Source organism: Myotis davidii, unplaced genomic scaffold (genome assembly GCF_000327345.1).
Source record: "Myotis davidii unplaced genomic scaffold, ASM32734v1 scaffold953, whole genome shotgun sequence".
NCBI classification, from domain to species: Eukaryota; Metazoa; Chordata; class Mammalia; order Chiroptera; family Vespertilionidae; genus Myotis; species Myotis davidii.
The window spans coordinates 69,253-74,130 of record NW_006284837.1 but is presented as its reverse complement, the minus strand read 5'-3'; positions in this window follow the sequence as shown (position 1 = coordinate 74,130).

Sequence of the window (4,878 nt, the reverse complement as noted above, 5' to 3'; positions counted from 1 at the left end):
ACCCTGTTTTTTGTTGAGACATCGTGGAGCAGGGGGCCTCCAGTCCCAATTTACAACCCAAGGAATTGGTTGGGTTATCCCTTGTGCGCACCGAAGAGCCAGTGTTCCCCGCTGGCCCTGTGTTCCCAGCCAGTGTTGTGCTCAGGGCGGGTCCTGTGCTCCTGGCTGGCTTTGTGCTCCTCGCTGGCCCTGCGCTCCACACTCGCCCTGCACTCCCTGCCTCCCCGGTACACCACGGGGGCCCTGGTTTCGGCAGCCTCCCTCCGCACAGACCCTTGCAAGTCTTCCAAGCAGCAGATCCCAGCATCTCCAGCTCCAGCCAGGCCTGCTGCGACCCTGTGCAAGGCGTCCAGGGCAAGGTCACCGCTGTAACTGCTCCAGCTCCAGATCCAGCTCCAGCCCCACATCCAGATCAAGCTCCAACTCGAGATCCAGATCCAGCTCCTTCTTCAGCTCCAGCTCCTGCTCCAGCTCCAGCCCCAGATCGAGATCCTGCTCCAGCTTGAGGTCCAGATCCAGATCCAGCTCCTTCTCCAGCTCCAGCTCCAGCTCTAGCTCTAGATCTAGCACGAACTCCAACTCCAGCTCCTTCCGAGGCCACACTCTCGCCTCAGGGCCCCGACAACGTAGGGAATTTCTCTTCAGACCCTGATTTCACAGACCTGCTCTCAGCCTATTGCTTCTTGGAGGAGCCCTTGTCCTCCCCCAGGCCCTGGTACGACTTTGTGGGTGACAGCGAGGTGGACCTCTTCCAGTTACTGGATCTTCAAGGGAGTGTGTCCCCGCCAAGTCCTGCAGATGCCGCGGGACCAGAGGGGACCATGGTGTGAGCCCACGCGGGTGTGAGAAGCGCCGGTCAGTGCGTCTTCGCCGCCAGTTGCTCGCCTGCTGAGTAGGCGCACCTCCAAGCATCCACCCTGGGGAGGTGGCCTGGGCTCTGCAACCCCCCCCACCCCCTTTGGTGGCCACTGCGCATGCGGGCCTGGGCTGCTGCGTCCTTGGTCCAGGCTGAGCCCATTAGGGTGCACGTGACCTGGCTGCCGCTTCACAGCGCTGAGAGCGCAATAGCTGCTGCTGGTGCGGGACCCACTGGAGAGCTGCTTCCCAGAACCTTCCCAAGGACCCAGCCCAGCCTCCACGCTCCTCCTGGCAGCGTGTCCCGGCGCCCGTAGGACTTGGCGACCTTTGGAAGTGTGCACATCTGCGACTCGCGGCTTCCTGGTGCTTTTCCCATCGCATTCCCTGGACTCGGAGAATTCACCCCCTTCTCGTGGCATCATTGAACACCGGGAAGACGCATCACGTCTTGCGGGAGGGGGGGAGTTATTTTACTTATTTTCTTTTAGGTATTATGCTGTATGGAATGTTTTATTAAATTCCTCTGCATATACTTTTTATCCCATACTAATACAATTCTGCACAATATGTCGTGCTTGTGATTGGGTTTCATTTCTGATCATGTCACATCATGTTTGGCATAATGGTTGGACCACAAAGCTCAGGTCCCTGAGAGTAGAGTGGAGTCTGATGTTCCTTGAAATGACTGTAGTTTGGGCTCCACCTGTAGGTCCCTGCCTAATCCCTTTCCCACAGTCAAGGTCATCCCCACCCTAAGGGGCACTAAAAGCCCTTAGGAATTCACCCTCCAAAGGTGCCCCTCCCTTGTGGTCCTTCGGCAGCCTCCGGGCCCCTCTCAGAATCCCTCAGTCCACGCCCACCCTAACCCCATCCGAGGAGGACTCCCTGACCTGGACGACTTCAGAACATGTCCAGAATCCTACCTCTGCCCCCACCATGCCGTGAGAATGAGGGCTCTCCACAGCTTCTAGAAGAAGGGTGCCAAGGGCTGAGAGGAGTGATGAATTTACTCATAGATCAGCCGTGTCCCCACATTCCTCAATTCATGTAAGAAAGAAACCAGATGTCAGCCAACAGTGCGGAAAGTCACCTGGACTAGAAGAATGCCTCAGTAGACACAATGACATCCACACCACAGTGTTACCGTGGGCTACCCTTCAGGAATGTTTTCAACCTCAGAGGGCAGAACATGACTCACCCGAGAGAGACACCAGGTGAATGTCATCTACGAGGGAAAGGCTTTCTGCAACGATCTGGGCTTAGAAACCACAATGCAATGCGCAACGGAGAGAAGCCTAATGAGTGTGGTGAGGGTGGGAAAGCCTTCAGTCAGAGTTCTTTCCTTAGACAGCATGAGGCCATCCACACAGGAGAGTAACCACATGAATGTCCCCTATGTGACAAAGCTCTCAATCAAAGATCTTACTACAGAAAAGCAGGGTTGAGTCCATCCGGGCAAGCAATGCTGTAAATGTCAGTAGTCAAAGCTCTGGCCTGAACCAGCACCGGAGAATGCACAGGGGGCAGAAAACACATGTATGCCCCATGTGTGGGAAGGCTTTCCGTCAAAAGTCTGAGCTGACGACACATTACCACATAACACAGACCAGACAGAATCCGTGTGAGTGCGGTCAGTGTGGGAATGCCTTCAGTCAACACGAAAATCTCATCAGACACCAGTGTTCCTACACGTGAGAAGAGCCCTAGGCAAGTCAGCTATGTGGAAAATCCTCCAGTCATGGTTCTTCCCTTAGAAAACATGACGGAACTCAACAAAGGAGAGGAAATCGTGAAACACCAACACTGCTTTACACATTATTCACTCGAGTGAAATGATGCAGGGTAAAATCAGGTGAAACCTCTTATTCATTAAACAGCACTTGTCATGTACCTGACCCAATTCACAGGGTAGTTGTTTATAGAACTGTTACAGCCATTGCGGGAAGCTAAGTTGATCTGGAAACTTTGAATGTAGAATTTTGTAAGAAATTCATCTTTCAGGACAGCACTGCTTGCCGATATTTGAACAATAAAATCTGTTGCGAAAGAAGCAAAGTGTCAGTGTGTTAGTTTTCCTTATGCAGTTTTGAACACATCCATTCAGGTTCACACAACCCTTTCCCCGATGGCTGCTTGGAGACCTGGCAGCTCCCTCCGTCTATGTTTTCTTGAACACGATCTGGTAAAGACACAGCCAAAATCTTCTGCCTTAGGTGCTAGATGCCTCTGCATGATGAGACCCTGCTCAGGCAAGTTCATTTGGGCATATCAAGGGCTCTCACGAAAAAAATCTTGGTGGGACATCATTCTACGTCTCTGCTAAGTGGGGCTAGTTGACAGAGTTCTAGACAATTTTCTTTTTTTTCTTTTTTTTTTTTTTTGTTCGTTACACACCCTGTTTTTCGTTGAGACATCGTGGAGCAGGCGGCCTCCAGTCCCAATTTACCACCCAAAGGAATTGGTTGGGTTTCCCTTGTGTAAGTCAGGGCCATCAACTTTGTGGACATCAACGTGCTCTCAGGGTAGAAGCAGTTCAGATGGCGAGCTGAATCTAGCAAGGAGATCTCACAGTGTGGTGTCCTTTTGCATTCCAAAACGCAGGTCATCGTCTCTCACGTGGATTCTAATAAACCCCCGTCGGGAACAGCACACTACCGAGTCCTCTTGAGGGCAGGGCCACGGCTGTCTGGCCACCTATGTGTGCCAGGCTCTAGGGCAGGCACGGGGTGCGGGCAGCTGCTTGGTCAAAGGACTAATCAATGATTGCGCCTCCCCGAGCGCCCCGCCTTCCCCACCCCCACCCCAGCCCACCCCTACACGTGGGCTGGCGGGAAAAGAAAGCAGGCCGTCACGAAGCGCGCGCATGCACACACCTGCACAAGGTGCGGGGTCCGAGAGCAGTGCTGCCTGGAGCCCCATTGGTTGGTACCATTGGGTGGCAAGTGCCTACCAGGTGTTTAAGGCGGCACTCTCAGGGCTGTGAGCCCGAGCTTCAAGCGCAGAGGTCCCAGGATCATCCAGGATGCTAGACCCTGGGTTTCCCACCAGCTCCCAGTTGTCGCCAACCCCCTCGAGGAAGAGGAGGCGGCTGTGCTGGCCTCGCACGGTGTTCAGAGCAGAACAGCTGCGGGTCCTGGAGGAATTCTTTGAGGGGAAACCTTATGGGACCTATGAGGAACGTGAGACCCTGGTGGCCAGGCTGAACCTGCAGGAGGACCAAGTGAGGGCGTGGCTCAAGAACCACAGGGCCAAAGAGCAAAGGCTGCAGGGACTGAGCAGGCAGCAAGGCCAGGGAGTCCAAGCTGCCCCCAGGAACTGGGAATCTGCCCCCATCAGCCCTTGCCTACACCCTCGTCTGCAATCCCTGTGTCCCAGGAGGGCCCTTTGCTTCCTGCCAGCCCTGTGCTGTGTGCCATTCCTGTGCTCCCTGAGGAGCCAGTGTTCCCCGTGGGTCCTGTGTTCCCAGCTGGCTCTGTGCTCCCTGTAGGCCCTGGGCTCCCTGCTTGCCCTGTGTTTCTGGCCTGTCCTGTGCTCCCGGCGGGTCCTCTGCTCCAGGCCGGCTTTGTGCTTCTCTCTGGCCCTGTGCTCCCCACCAGTCCTGCACTCCCTGCCGCCCCCATATACCTTGGGGGCCCGGGTTTCTGCATCTGCCCTCTGCACAGACCCTTGCAAGTCTTCAAAGCAGCAGATCCCAGCGCTTCCACCTATAGCCAGGCCTGTTGCGTCCCTGCTGCCTCCCTGCTCTAGGTGTCCAGGGCATGGTTCCCGCTACACCTGATCTTGCTCCTGATCTGGCTCCATCTGAGGCAATAGTCTCGCCTCAGGGCCTCGACAATGTCAGGAATTTCTCTCCAGACCCTGATTTCACAGACCTGCTCTCACCCTATTGCTCCTCAGAGGAGCCCTTCTCCTCCCCCTGGCCATGGTATGACTTGATGGCTGGCAGCATATGACTTTGTGACTGACGTTGGACTTTTCTAGTTACTGGATCTTGGAGGGAGTGTGGCCCCTCCCCGTCCT